Source organism: Argiope bruennichi, chromosome 4, assembly GCF_947563725.1.
Source record: "Argiope bruennichi chromosome 4, qqArgBrue1.1, whole genome shotgun sequence".
NCBI lineage: Eukaryota > Metazoa > Arthropoda > Arachnida > Araneae > Araneidae > Argiope > Argiope bruennichi.
In genome coordinates, this window is record NC_079154.1 from 19897985 (window position 1) to 19914839 (window position 16855).

The 16855-nt window shown below is 29.0% G+C and overlaps 1 protein-coding gene and 1 long non-coding RNA gene across 2 annotated transcripts in view; one reads left to right on the forward strand and one right to left on the reverse strand.

The window, feature by feature from the left end:
• The window catches only part of LOC129966147 (integral membrane protein GPR155-like), an 83982-nt gene that overhangs the window by 57624 nt on the left and 9503 nt on the right, over positions 1–16855 (reverse strand). The window lies entirely within an intron of this gene.
• LOC129966148 (uncharacterized) overlaps positions 11850–16855 on the forward strand; it is a 47189-nt gene continuing 42183 nt past the window's right edge. The window contains exon 1 of the long non-coding RNA XR_008784261.1: positions 11850–11988. This is a non-coding gene — a long non-coding RNA (uncharacterized LOC129966148). The remainder of the gene's footprint in view (positions 11989–16855) is intronic.

The following is a 16855-nucleotide window of genomic DNA, read 5'->3' on the forward strand; positions in this document are numbered from 1 at the left end:
GTCGGCAGAATCAACCATAGTTTTTGCCCATTTTGTCGCGCCGTTTCAGTCATTTACAATATCCACGTATCTTGTATTGTAGTAATGTGTGAGTAATAATTTATAATTAATTAAGTAATATAATTAATTTCATATACATACAAGAATAATCTGTCGTAGAATGAAAAGTTTTAAACATGAAAGCGTCAGTTTGATTTGACTTTTATTATAATGCATTGCATAGGACAAAATATGACCTTTCCTCAATCGTTTGTTATTCACGAAGCTCTCACCAGGATCATTCAATAAATTTATTTTCTCCAGTTAAAAATAACTTCTAAGCTGCTGCAAGATTATTCTGTTTGGATTTATGGAACTCGTTCTGTGATATTTAGCCTCAGTAGATTAATATCTTACAGTATGTGATAATGTTTTAAATGTCAGTGGTTCATTCTTGTATTCAAAACACACAGATGGGAGGGAAATGGCATAATCCCCCGTCCCTTTTCTTACATTTTTACATAAGCTTGAAACTTAGTTGAGTCTTTAGAGATACATAATAATGAGAAACAACGTCGTATAGCCTTAATTATTCAATTCCATCATTTTTTTACTTCCATTATTTATATTCCATTATTTTTTTATGATAATGCTTAAGTAGGTTATACGACATTTGAAATTTTCATGAGTAACATTACTCTGTAGCTTGAATAATTTAGAATACCAAACAGTATCGTTGCATGATTTTTTTACTTTCTCGTAAACGAAGTATAAAAAAAGTAGTGTAATCGTCAAAAAGAGAGAGAGAGAGAGAGTTGAACGAATTTTCAAGTTTCATACTTCCTGAGTTTGAAAAATACATTTCTGAAATTATGTCTATATGTGCATTTATTTGTCTGTTTGAACGCTATAACTCAAAAATATTAACAGTAAATAAAAATAATCATCATGAAAAATTTTTTAAGTAAACTCATTTTGCAATCTTTTTCAATCCTATGTCGAAATTCATAAGGCTGCAGCCTTTTTTTTTTAAATAAAGAAATTAATAATCCATACAATATCAGATTCCCTTCGAACTATCAATCATTCTATTGTCTTTATTTTAATATGAACTTAATTATATTACATCATCGTAAATTTAAAATGAAAGCACTTACGTAGCAATGTTCTGTTGAAAATGTACATGCAAAAATATTCTCATTAGAACTTCTCATAGAAACTTCTGAAGAAACTAATAGACATATTAGTTTCTGGATAGGGTCTAGGATCTTGAAAAACTGAAGATGATAAAATAAAACGGAATCGTTAAATAAGACATTGAACTGTCCTAAAGCCTCGAGAACCGGACAAAAATGATAAAATTCATCAAAAATCAAAATTATTTATAAAAATGAAAGAATCGGTGTTGATGAAAGTCTTTTGCAAAAATAGATTTTTGATATGACTTGGTTTTATCATACCTATCAAAAGATTTACAATTGTAGTGTAATTTAAAAGTAAAGTTACAAATTATAAATGTGATGTAATTCATTTTGTGCCAGATGTAGCAAACAAAAATGAAATTTTCACTTAATTGTCGGAAATATAAAATTATTATTCATTATCTAGAAGAAATGGATTTAATTAGATAATTTAGAATTCCATTCTGTACTAAATTATCTAATTAAATATTATTTATGCTTAGTGTTATTAAATATTATTTTCTAAGTGTTATTCTTAAATATTATTTTCTAAGTATTAATTTCTAAGTATTATTCTAAAATATTATTTTCTAAGTATTAAGTTCTAAGTATTATTCTTAAATATTATTTACTAAGTATTCATTTTTAAATATTATTCTTAAGTATTATTATCTAAGTAATATTCTTAAGTATTATTTTCTAAGTAATATTCTAAAGTATTATTTTCTAAGTAATATTCTAAATCATTATTTTCTAAGTAAAATTCTTAATTCTTATTTATTTAAGTGTATTTCTTATTATTTCAGTACTTCCGTTAAGAAAATCTGACTCTACGGTTATATTTCTCACAATATCACGATTTACGAGTGAATCGTATTTTCGTAATATGGATTTAAAAGAGCATTTCTCATGAAAAAGCGTCAAATGACTGTTTCATTCGAAAAACCATGCGTATTCTTCCTGCCTGTCTGGTCTAGTCGTCAGTTCAGCTGAACTCCGACGAAGAGGTCAGGTGATTCAAATATTAACCGCTAATTAGGCCAAACGATTAGGCGGTGTCGCACGTGAAACAGCCTTGGGTAGCACTCTCGCTTCCTTTCCGTCGTCGGGTCACGGACGGTGGACAGATACTACAAAAGAGCCGGGACCTTGAAAAGTGAAGATGACAAATAAAACGAAATCGCTAAACGAGGCTGAAAAATATCGCCGCAGCCCCGAAACCCGATCGGGAGTGATAAAATTCGTGAACAAATTAAGAAACTTCAGCAGAAGCAACCTTGGCGTTGCGTATGCCCTTCAATTTCTGCTAGACGAGCATTGTGAACCGGATACGTTTTGTGAGAACACGGGTGACTTCCTCGCAGCCTTCGAGGTTTCCTCGAAGGAGGTATAGCCCACACGGAACTGTTCCAATTTTTGAAAGGTGTCTCACCTTTATTAGCTTTCCGAAAAAAGGTCAGCAGAAAATGACAGAGAGATGTTCAATGATGGCTTTTTAAACAAACCTACTGCACTTTAAAAAGAATAATCTAAACAGATAAAACAAAAAAACAAAAACAAAAAAAAATTAAAAATATTCATTTATCTATAAAATATTGATTTTAAAGAGTTAGATTCTGTGTATAAATAATCTGCTTTATGCAAACTGAAAAAAATTCGTATCATTTCCTAGTAAAGCGTATTTATTAATATTTGATGTGAAAATACCAAAAAGATTATCATCAGAAAGTAAAGAAATTAGCAAATAATAACTTTTATTTTATTGTTTTATAAACGTATATTTTAAAATCCATGTACTGGGTAGTCCTCTGTCAAGTATGAAATCGCATATATTCAGTACTTAAATGATTTCATAAGTATTAAAAATTAATTAGAAAACTGTTCAAACATTAAAAAAAAAAGGAAATTCGAGATTCTTGTCCGCAACATAATGTTTTAGGAATGATTTGACTATCTATATTATTTCAAACTTTAATTCCTAATTATTGATAATATACACTCACAAAACGTTACAACGCCCGACTATATGTATAAGCTACATTATTAAAATAATAAAAAGCATTTTAGTAAGAGATACTTAAAAATATCTCGAAAAATTTATTGAAGTAAGAAAAAAATTATTTTTATTAAAAATTATTATCAAAAATTATTTTTTTGAATTATTAAAAATTATTCTCAAAATTCTTAGTAAAAATTCTTATCAAAAATTATTAAAAATTATTCTCAAAATCCTAACTAAAAATTATTATCAAAAATTATTTTTTAAAAATTATCGAAAATTCTTATTAAAAATTATTTAAAAAAAGTTCCAATTAAAAAAATGTTATCAAAGAAGTAATTATTTAAAAAAGCAAAATTATCAAGAAGATTATTATTAAAAACTATTATCAAAGAAAAAAAGTGTTAAAAAAAAGAAAATTATTATTAAAAATTGCTATCAAAGAGAAAATTATTGAAAAAAGAAAAAAATTATCAAAATGTAAAAATGAGCTCACACACACAAAAAAAAAAAATGCTTTCGTGCGTTGATATGTTCTGAGAATATTAAGGAGTAATGTTAAAATTTCCACACATTTTCAATTAAAGTTGCAATTAAAATTTTGAACATCCCTTTTTAAATGAGAACCCAAATCAACATATTCAAACGTATACAAAATTGCATACATTTCTTGAATTTTAAAGCAAGAATTCGAAATAAATATTTACTTATTCCTACACCCTTCAGAAACCGTGAAAATATTTCACGGTTTTTGAAGGGTGATTTCAAGTCTCAAAAATTACAATTGCAAAAAAGGTTTAAAAAGTCATCATTCAAGAAAAATACATCCACATTCATTTTTGATTGAGCAGCTGAAAAATGGCAGTCTTTTAAAATTGCATACATTATTTAAAAGCACAATGCAACGCCATTGACGTAGAAGAGGCAAATATAAAGTCAGTTATTCGAATGTTGTGTTGATTCTCACTTTCCAATATAATGTCTAAAATTCCAATTTTCTCAGGAATTCGGAAATAAAATATGGTTTAATTAATTGCCTTTGAGTTCTTTCTTTGTTTCTATAGTAGGTAATCATTTCATTTACGTTTATTTATTATTTATTAATGCTTAAATTAAATGTTCCTATTAGGGTATGTCTAAAATAGCATATAAATTTGTTCATTTCAGTTTTGTTCAGTTAACCCTTCAATGCAGCTATCAACTTGGATCATAATATATCACTGATTGACAAGTCAATTAATCAGTGATATAGTTCGTTAAAAATTTGAAATTATGATTTAAATTATTAAGATTTTGTAAGTAAATGCATAGTTTGTACCTTTCCATAGTAAAGAGCAGTCTTGTAGAACGTTTTGTTAATTATTGAATCAATCACCAGATATAGAATATAAAGTAAACAAAGTTGATTTGCTATTAAAAATCAGAGCAAAATAAAGTTAATTGTAATTTATTTTTACTTCCTTTTGTTAAAAGAACTAGTTCATTAAGGGACATTCAATTTTTACTTAAAAGAAGATGAAATACAATATTCCCAATAAAAAATTTACATTTCAATTAAAAAAATTACTTATTTTCAGGACATAATATTTGACATATAAATAAACTAACCTGCTGCTCTCCAAGAAAATGGTTTTTCAAAATATTCTTCAATTAATTTTGAACTTACGCAATTAAAACTTTCAACTGGCTCGAAGAAAGATAACGTAACATTTAAAAACAATGAAATAACCGTTCCAGCTTTATAAAGTTCGCCCACTCACGTGAAAACTCAGTAAATTTATAACAGTATGAGGTGTATTTTCTTAATTTAGAATTGTGAATTTCTCGGTTTTAAAAGACATTATGACACATGAACTTCGGATAAACAATAGAGATGTCTGGCTTTCCCATTTCTCAATGTTGCATTACAACGTGATAGATCTTTCAATGCTTGTTGAAACACATTATTGTTAAGCTGAAACTCAAAATCAAATGTTTTTCATTCATATTTAAAAAATAAAAATAAAACTGCATGCTTTTTTCATTATATCAGCTAAAAATAATCGTTTGGTTTCACTTATCTTGGATCATATTCAAAATAGTGGTTAAAAATTTACTCATAAATTTAAGAAATTTTAAAAGATCTTGTGTTTGTATCAGAATTCAATCTATGAAATTCAAAATTATTGAAGTAAATAATTAGTTCATTTTAGCCATTTTGTATTATTAATATAAAATTGTTACTCATAGTGAAGTGTTAATAATATATTTCAATAAAGACTTAATTTTTAAATTAAAAAGTTAAAAATTATTTTTTAATTGACCGACAATTTTTTAACATATTTGTTCAATTAAAAAATAATATTATTGTTCTATAAATAGCACGACCTTCGTAATGTTTTACGAAGGTCCTGATAGATAATCGAGAACTTATATATTTTAGGAATATATTCATATCTAAAAATGATGAATTGTATTTAAGTTCATATACTAAACCATCTCATTTATTTCATTTTTAATATTTTTTATTTTATTAGCTATTTTTAGAAAGAAAGAATTCAATTACCAAGAAAAACAATTTTCCCGACAATTTGTAAAAGAAACAGAGCATATGCAAAAGGCAATTAAAATTACATAGTTTTAATGTCTGATAAATTGGCGGAATCATAAACATGAAGTTCTATGAAGCTATTTAAGCAAAATTAAATATAATTAATACTCCCAACGAAACAGCCAGTCGCCAAAAGCGAATAGTTTCGAGTAAAAAGAACGGTCCACTCTATTGCGACTAAAACTGAGAAAAACTAAATATTACTGACTCATAAAAACATGCGTTTTTAGACTACTTCATCATAAAGATATGACAATCAGCGCACAGAGTTTCTCCAAGGCTGATTAGAATAAAATTAAGAAAATGTTCATTGTTTTAGAATTGTAATATTCAAAACTTCATGATTTGATTAGGTTTGACAGTAGAAGACATTAATGTTTTGTTTTTTAAATTTAAATATTGGAGTGCCAAGAATATTTCGCAGAATATAATTCCTTAGGATCAAAGGACTATATAAAATTTATTCATAATTTTTTTTTATTTTAATTGTAGGATAAATCATAAAAATCCATTAGGTGCTTGCATGTATTTTAATCAGCGACATCTATTGGTAAACATGCGAAGTATCTATATAAATGACAATGGTTTTGGGTTTTACCAATTTAATATTACTTTATTGTTATCATTTTTAAAAGTTTTCCATTTAGTATTATTGAGTTATTCAGTGTATAAATCATGGAACGCTCTAAATTACATTTTCGACATTCACTGCTTTTTTTGTTTGATTTGAAGTAATCTGCCGCCGCAGCCAGTCCATCAGGCACTTTTAGAAACTTATGGTGATGTTGCTCCGACATGTACCAATTGTCAACAATTTAAGAGTGGTGATTTCAAAGTGAATGACAAAGAAAGGCCTGAAGAATCAAAAAAATTTAAAGACAATCATTTGCAAGACTTATTGGATGAAAATGGGAAAAAGTTGTAGTAAAAGATGGAAAATATTTTGATTGATGTATAATGTGCCAATTTTTCTCAATAAATGCCTTTTTAAAGTAAAAAAAGGATCAAAATACATGCAAAATCAAACACAGTCATATTTTACAGAAAGTCAAAACTCTGATTCTAAAAATTACAATGCATTTTATATTGCTAAGTGCAAAATATAAATGCAAACATTGCATTTTATGTTTTGCTCTTTGCCATAAAACTAGATTTCTAGAACATCCATCTCGTTGAAAAATAAAAAATAATTCATAGCATACTGTATTCATGATATGATATTCGCTTTCCAAATGCAAGAATCGTGTATTTCAAAATATACATATCACTTTCCTGTGTTTTATTAATTATTCAACGCCATATCTTATACTTAATACGCATCATGAATTATTCCGGAGATATCTGCATGATTCCATCTAAAATCTTAAATATTCTCGCCACAGAATTCTTCAAAACAATTGTAATTTGGTGAGAATGAGTACACCAAAGCTCCAAATAATTCATATCAGTAATGCCTAATGATAAAATCTAGAAAATTCGATGAAATATTAACACACACACACACACACACACACACACACACACACACACACACACACACACACACACACACACACACACACACACACACACACACACACACACACACACACACACGCACACACACACACACACACACACACATTAAAAGTTTCGTGATCGAATAAAAGAAACTTTTAAAATTTTAACTTCGATTTATTTCATCCTGGAGGATATTATGTACAAGAAGCGATAATGAAACATGCTAGTTTACATTGTTTACTACGGGAGACATAATTTAGTAAGAATAAGACAAAGAATAAGTGGCAAGAAATACTTCAGTCAACATCTCTACACAAGGTCGGAAGAGCAAAAGAGATCGAAATTTCCCTTCAGTGGTTTTTACAAAGAGATTTTGATAGGGTTTTCTTTGACACGTGTCGATTTAGGATAAGGAAATTTAGGTATCTTTAGATTAGTTTAGTTACATTAACGTTCCCTTTTAAGGCAACACATGGGCTATTTTAGGATGGACCTCGTCATTTTGAACCGCAGTCAGATGACGTGGATGACACCTCAGTTGAAACCCCTCTCTCCAAATTTCCATACCACACCAGAGGGAGGACGTTTGTCTCGACAGATTTAACGCGCACTAAACCAGCTTACACGACGGTTCTTTGGTGGAATCGGATCTCGGACCTGAAACCCTCCGGTTCCGAAGCCGAAATCTTACCACCAGACTACCGCGGTCTTAGGTATCTTTAGAAGAATGTGGTAAGCATTAAGGGTTTTTATCCCTTCACTCGGAGCGTGAGAACCTACTGATTACATCTGTTTTACTGAGTTCGTGTAGGATTAATTAAATAAAAAGGTGGAATCGAATCAGGAAATAAGAGACCATTTTAGAATGGACTAAATCATGATGAAAATTAGGAAATTAATTAAAATTAGAGTAAGAGATATCATTACATATCTATCCTTATTTCTCCGAGACAAAGCATCAAAGCATGGTAGTAAAACTTTGTTTATCGGCAATGAATGCGGTGAATTTGAAGCATTCTTTATTTTTCATTTTAAAATTGCTCAAAAATTCTCTCTTTCTCCATATTGCGCATTTATTCATTTATCTATTTGCGCTTTAAACCATTGAATCAGCGGGAGGAGTCTCCCCCAAACTTTCTTGTATATCCTATAAAAAACTTGCTAAAAAACGGCTTGCATGACATTGACATACAATAGTTACGAAATATTCACCTTTAGCATGAATTTAGCATTTTTCCTGAATCTATCGTGTGATCCTTGGCGAGTTATTTGGCGATTAATTCCTGTCATGCGGATACTAGTATCCGAAACTATAATTAGTGGTTTAGACGCGAATTTCGCAACTGATGGAAACAAAAAAATAGACACAAAACTACGCTTATTGTCACAACATGCCATATCAAATTTGATTTATTTAAGTCATTGAATTTCTGAGTTATAGCAAAATTTTCTAAATCCTATACTTTACTAACATTTTGCTTTGAGTTGACTCTGTTTCTTCTTTTTGTGCTTCTGAGATTATAATAATTTTTTTTCAAATAAATGGAGATCATCTAAAAGAACTAGGTAAATTGATTAGAATACTTCATTTGGAATTTTAATAAAGTGAGTTAAGACTTTTTTTTGTTGAATAATCTACAGAATAAAGGCATACCAATTCACACGATGCTAATTACAGACTCATGAACTGTTTTAATTGTGAGTTAAATTTTGATCAGTTATGACGTCATATTTATTTTCTTCTGAAAAAAATACATAATAAATCAATTAAGCAAGCAGGTTTGACGTATATCACATGAGCATGACTTGATTCTTTTTCTGATTTCAAATATTGTAAGATTATTTAATCTTTCGATTACATTCCTCAGACCTCGTACGTATGATTAATATATACATATTTATCATAAGAGGATATTTCCAGTTCTCACCACTCTCTAATATCAGTCAAAAATCTCCTCCTTGATTTCTTTTTCGGACAATCTTTTATTTTCTTCCATCTTCGAATTGATAACAGAAGAAAGAACTATTATGTTGCCGTTTTTAGCTTATGGAATTGTGGGTAATCGCGGTGGATCTGAAAAAGATCAATTCGCACAAACAAATAATAAAAAAACAACTCGAGCAAAAAAAATATCACATGCCGTATTAACAATGCGATAAAATAATCCATAAAACACAGCAATAAAAAAACCAATAAGGAAGACATTTGTTCCCTTATTCCAACTATCATCGTAAAGAAAAGGCGGGACAAAAACCACAAACTCGTGATACTTCGCAAACCTAATGTGGCAACAAAAAACAACATTTATGCCATTTCTTAAATTCGATGATTTTAGGATATTTGAGGGAAAATAGCTAGTTGTCGACTCAAAACGAAAGTGTTTTCGACCTCACGAAGACCAAGAATGAAACCGTGTCACAAGAAACGGATATTTTTCTTCGCATCCGATGCGTGAAATGAGAGCAACAACGACGGCACGATCACTTTCGCTGCAACCCAAACGGAGCGTATCGGGAGTTAAAATTCGGCAATTTTTTGATTAAAAATCAATGGCGAGCCATTGTAATTTTCTGTGCTGTCTGTTTGTGAAGGAAAATCTCATTTAATAGATTTTTCTGGTTTTATTTACGTTTTCATGTTTTAAGTGCCTCGAAATTACAATAAGTTCCCGAATTAAATGTTTCCGATTCAATATAAAATTTTCTATCATGTACTTCTTTTCCAATGTTTTAAATTGAAATATGATGATGAGAAATCTCATTTTATTCAAAATGTTCCTATTGAATTTTTGTTTTGTTTTGAAGAAATTGATTGATAAGATTTAAATTCGAAGCTTTGACAATAATTAGATTTTTTAAAAGTCGAACCACTCACCAAATTTTTTTATCTTATATAATTACTTACAAAAAAAACTATTACTACTCAGGTTGCTAAAAGATATCCTTTATAAGAAGTTTTAAATGCATTATGAAAGACATTTATTAGGTAGATCATGCTTTTATTTAATGTATTAGTTACTATTTCTAATTTTCTGTGATATTAAATAAATTAAATAATGTATTGTACAGATACAGTTTCGAAGTTTAAAAGTTTTTAAATTCTTTTTAAATATGTCCCAATGCATTTAGTCCTTTACTACGTTAGCTTACTTAGAATTGTTACTTTTTTGCATTAAAATTGACATTTTAGATATATGAAAAATTCGAACATAAAAAATTGTTCAACATACTGAAAAGATTGAGTACAGATCTTTTAAAACGTAGGAATTAAATGTGTATTTTAAATTGTAGTTAAAAATATTTTATTGGAGAAAATATGAATATCATGTAAAGAATTAGAGATTTCACTGAATTTAAAAGCAAACAGTATTCTTGGCAGTGGATTGCTAAACGTGATTTCTATATAATAACACTAACATTTTAAGTTCAATTCGTTACATATTAATATCGAGTTTCGCCGTCAGCATTGGATTATTTTATGTTGCTAAGGAATCAATACATTCGCACATTAAAGAGATTAATGACAAAAAAATTTTAAAATGAGATCGCAGAAATTTTTTATAAATATTCTTTGCATCTTTCTGATAAAGTATTTAAATAAAGCGAAAAAATATTTGATATTAATTTTTAAAATTTATGAAATTTCAGAATTATTAGAGTGAAATAAATGTCAAATATTTTCTGTTTAATTTGCTTTACTCTGTGAAATTTCAGCAATAACATCAAATCTATAACTAGCTATCCCGACCAGCTCGAAGATACACGGAAAAAATTGAATGTCCGGACCTCAGCAACACCATCACTGGCGGGAATTGTGGTTGAGTCCTATGGGCCCTCACCAGCCACGGCACAACCCTTCCCTCGGGAAGAACGTCCTGTCATCAATGGAAGGTAACCGATCCCCACCTTTTTCTGTACCCACCAGGGTGGTGAGAACCAACCACCATACCGGGAACTTCTCATCCTCAATTATAATGCACCCCCCCCCAGTGGGAGAGTAGTAACATCGAAGCAAGGCTAAATGATCAAAGATTGGTAACACTGTAATGCATGTAATACTGTAATAATGTAAACATTGATTGCATTATGGTATTATAATATATTAAACAACATCAGCAATTGAGTTGTGAAACACAAATTTGTTTGATTATCATATTTTTTTCGCTTTTCAAAAAATGAAAATATTTAAATCGAGAAATATCATCAACTCCTTTATTTTATTAGACAGAAATGTTTTAGAATTTAGATGCAAAAACTATCTATACCACCTAATTTTGGAAAGAGCTTTTTACTCTTTTCTTTTTCTTTTTCATAGATTCTTCGAAACACAGAATGGAACATTAAAAAAATATTGAATGGAAAAACTATAAAAAATATTTGAAAGATACTAAATGTCATATTCTTCGTGTCTTCACAAAATGTAACAACAAATGTGTTTATACGCGAAATTTATTTTATATTTTATGTCAAAGTCGTGGTAATATTTAACAATAAATGACTTCAAATCCTGTCATAAAATACTCAAACGCATTAAAACAATTTATTATGTTCTACGCATCAATTACATGTAGCAGAGTTAACGTGACTCAGCAGGATTCTTGTTAACACTTGTTGCTCTCTCATTTTGGTCGTGAGGAGTGTGTTGCTGTCAGTTCCGTGAATTCCTGTCTGTCCGATCACGTTTATATGTCATCTTGGATTATTTATCTTCCTGCTCATTGTTTGTTTCGGAATGTTTCGTAAGTAGAAAATTACGCCTTCTAATGAAGAAAAAAAAAATTAAAAATTCCAGCAAATTAGCAATTTACCAGTTATGTACTTCTTTCATGAATATTTGACCGTGAAATGTAATAAATAATTTATAAAAATTATCGTAGGAAAGATAGGGACTTGAAAAAATTTCTGTGTAGCAAGAAATAAGAACAAAGCATCAAACGGCAGGAATTTTTAAAATTTAAATTAGCTTAAAACATGAAAGAAATTGTTACAGAGCAAAATTAACCCTTTCCCCTCGGATGGTGACTCTCACTCACCATTCAAAACAGCGCATCATTTTGATGTTTTATTGATTTAGTTTTTAAATTTTTATTGTGAAAAAGGCTTCCAAAGATGTAAGACAATGTAGATTAGTTTTTCCAGGAAACCAACTTAAAACAAACGTTATGTATATATTTCGGAGAACTGAACAAGATAAGTATTAGAGCGAATAACTGTGCACCGAATTACTTTTCCCAGTGCAAAGGGTTGATTATATTTCCGTGAAACAAAACACGATTCTCGAAATCGCAGTTTCTTGAAAAAAAAAGTTAAAATAACAAAATACTAATTGTTTTAATCAAGTGTTTGATTAAAAAAATATTATTCCTTTTATCAAAAATGCATCTAATTAAAATGAATTTTATAAAACACACTACACGTGTTTACAAAAATCGAATTTCGAATCAGTGATTTGGTTGCGTTATGAGTTTAGTTTAGTTATATTAACGTCCCGTTGTAAAGCAACACTAGGGCTATTTTGGGACGGACCTCGTAATTTTGGACCGTTGTGAGATGGCGAGAACGACACCTGAGCTGGCACCCCCTCTCCACACCACACCACACCAGCGGGAGACGTTTGGCATGACGGATTTAACGTGCAACAGACCCCCTCACACGACGGTTCTTCGGTGGAATCGGGTCTCGAACCTAAAACCCTACGGTTCACAAGCCGAAATCTTACCACCAGGCCACCGCGGCCGATTGCGTTATGAAGATGAATAAAGAGATATGGCAGGAGTGCTTACAGTGCCACATCTCGATATATAGTTTGTGGCCTCCGATGTTTCTTCGTTGTTCAATTTATGAAAGCCAATAAATGTTGCTTTTGTCTATATAAAATAGAGTTGAAGATAGTGAAATTTTCGATATGATAATAATAAAAATACATATTTCACATAATTTATATTTGCATATAAATTATTTATGCGTACTATCACACATTTGGTAGGTAATGTTAATAAGTGTATGTATCATCGTTATATTTTTAACCTGATGTATGAGGAAACTGTAATCACATATTAAATTGCCAATACGATGATCACATGCATTTCATCCTTTTAATCAAAGCCACAGCATATATGGTATATAAATTGGCTCATAATAGTTTTATTTATGGAAAGTTAGAGAAAATAGGAATTGAAACTACTAATTCACTGAAATCTAACTATATATTAATTGGAGTATTCGATTTCTTGTGATGAATACAAATTCAAAGAAAACAAAACAATATAAAAACAAAATAAAGGGTTAATTATAGATAAGAAACTAATTTATATAATATTGTCACTTTTGGCAGCTAGTATATTTGATAGAAATATAAGTAGTGTTTAATTTTTATTTCAGTTAACCCTTTCCAAGGCCGTGGGAAGTATGCTTCCCACCAAATTTATAAATCTTTGTATGAAATTATGTAGGTTGGCATAAGTTCTGACAAATTTTTTTAGAAAGACAGAAACTTAGATGCTTCAGTCTTTATCTCAGACAAAAGGATGTGTTTTGGTTTGTCACTTAAGTATTAATTAATCAAATTAAATTTATCTAATAAGCTAAATGAATCCCTTTTCTTATTCTAATTTCAAGCCTAAAAATATTTTAACATAATATGACTAGAAAAAAAAATGGCCCTTTAAAGGGTTATAATCGTCTGATTGAAGTGTGTTTCTTAAGGTTTTATAAGATATTTTTCAATTTCAAATTGTGACAAGCATTTAACTCGCAATTTTTTTTTGTTTTTTTTTTGCCTATGCATATAGCCTGTGATCGGAAAAACAAGATAAAAATCTGGGAAATCCAAGTATTTTAAAAGATCATTTTCTAAAAAATAACTGATAATTTTTAAAAATTAAAATAATTGGGTAAAATTTAATAATATGAAATAAATGCTAAAATAAAAATGGGTCATTAAAAAAACGTTGTAACAAATCTGGAACTATTCTGACTTACAGATATGCGTAGTCACTTTCTATTCGGTTAATTTTATTTCTTTAGAAGTGGGAAATAAAATTTGCCATTAAATTAAAATATCTGTTAGTTTTAAATTATCTCATTAAAATTTTATTAAATATATTACTGAAGATATTTCGCAGATTTGGCTGTATCCTTTACAGGTAAGGGGAAATTATAATGAAATCTGATTCACATAAAACACATAATATTTAATAAACAATAATTATTTCACAAGAGAAACAAGACCTAATAAAATTCAAAAATTAAAGTGAATATTATTTATAACATTAATAAAATTATTTCAAAATAAACCTTTTGAATACCCTCCTAAATATGCAAGAGGTAGAGGAAACTGTTCATTTCCATTTAAATAATGTCATTTCATTCTATCTTTTTCTTCATTTCATGCCATTCTTACGTAACTCATTAATCGCAAAAGCAATTAATTTATTATTTGCGATAACATATTTCAGCTTTCGCCAAGCGTGCGTAAAATTTCTTTGAAAATTAATTTACGTTTTTGTGATTGAATAAACATTAATTAAAGCGTATCTGTCACCTCCACCATTTTATTTCAATGCATAATTTGTTTTTCCATTTATAATTTTCCACCAAATTGGACTTTTTATTATTTAATTCGTACAAAAAGTTTTAAAAGTTAATGATACATACAGAGCAGCGGTTTTAGACAATTTATAATCTTGGACCTCTTTGAAAAAATGATCCATTTAATTTCACATTTTTAACATGATTATTTACTCTAAGTTAATAAGGTATTTTTTATTTTATTAACTTTGTGAATATGTATTTTTTTTATTTATTCATGTCTCCGGATGGCACGCTGCCTACTTTTGAATACAATGTTATTGAAGCAGCTTTATAAATATTGGAATAATCAACTGAATGCAGTCAACCTTATCAATTATACTAATTAACAATTAATGCTATTTAATATTTATCATTCCTGAAATTAGTATTTTCTACAAACGTTTTAATAGCTAAAAAATAAAGTACTTATTCGACCTGTTTGCACTTTCTGTTAATGACTACAAATAACCACTTAGTCTACCAACTGGGAAATCTCCAGATCCGGAGGGTTTCAAGTTCGAGACCCGATTCCACAGAAGAACCGTCGTGTAAGCAGGTCTGGTGCATGTTAAATTCGTCGGGGCCAAACATCCTCCCGCTGGTGTGGTGTGGAAAGTGGAGAGTGGTTGCCAGCTCAGGTGTCGACCTCGCCATCTGACCATGGTTCAAAATTATGAGTTCCGTCCCAAAATAGCCCCGGTATTGCTTTAAAACGGGACGTTAATACAACTAAATTAAACTAAACTGCCGTGGATACAAAGAAAAAGTAATTCGAAATTTTCGAAATTAAAATAAAAATTATAATTAAATAAGATGGCGTCTCTCCAATATTATGTTAGGTAAGAAATGAAACTGACCAATAAATATGAATTAAAAAACTGAATGAATGAAGATACAATATATTTTTTATAAAGAAAGGATCATTAAATCTGAATTGATTGGAATATATGAACAACTCTAGAAGAAAGTTCAATCAAAATATTTTATTTAAAATCGTATTAAACTGTTAAACTTAATAGAAAATATTTCTTGAAGAAATCAATTAACGCATTCAATCGTTATTATTTTCTGTGTTAGCAAATCCTTATTTGATATTAAAAATGTCAGATTTATTGTCAAATTATATGAAATATTTCAAGAAGCTTCGTCAAAACAAAATGTTGCGTAAGTAGCCTATACTTCATAAGAATATATACAACATTTTCCATTATTTACTACCTGATTGCGCATTTATGTTCTTCGAAAAATTGTGATTCATATACGTTAACCCTCCCAGTAAATTGGCTTGTATAAATTTAATTATTCTGACAAAAAATGTGTATCAAAGTTTCTATGCTTTAATAGTCATAGTATTTCTATAACATTTTAAAAATAAATAAATCATAACTTTTCAGATAAAATAAATTCAATTTGTGATTTTAGTTCACGTTTCAGATCAATTTCAGCAATGAATTATGAGTAATAAAGTTTGTAAAGCAAATACTAAAGTAAGTTAAACATTTAACTGTAGATAATCTGTCGGAATCGCCATTGTTGTTATAATTTATTTTTATCTGAATTATGTATTTTCTTGGAAAGAAATATTTGCGTTGGTTATTTCTATTTCATTACATATTGCAATTATTTACTTTATTTTTCAGAATTTTATAAAGTTAAATGAATTAGTGGATCTCCAGATAACTCTCGTTTATAGTCGATATCAAATAAAATTGCTTCTTTCAAATAAACGGGAGGTAGTTTTAATTTCATCAGTGGCATATTTAGACATTTCATGGCCCTAGGCAATGACCTCGTGACTTTTAATAAACTACATATTTTAGTAGATTTTGAAAAGAATCAACGCTTTAATGATTTGTTTAAGATTAATTTTTTGTTTCAATAATTCTATAAAAATGAATTAGGTTTTTTTCTATACATTTATCGTTATTCGAATCTAACCCACATTAAACGTTTATTCGCAATTGTATTTAAGTAGATTTTTGGTTTATATAAATATTGCAATAAATAAAAGAACGCCATAAAAGAAGAAACGAG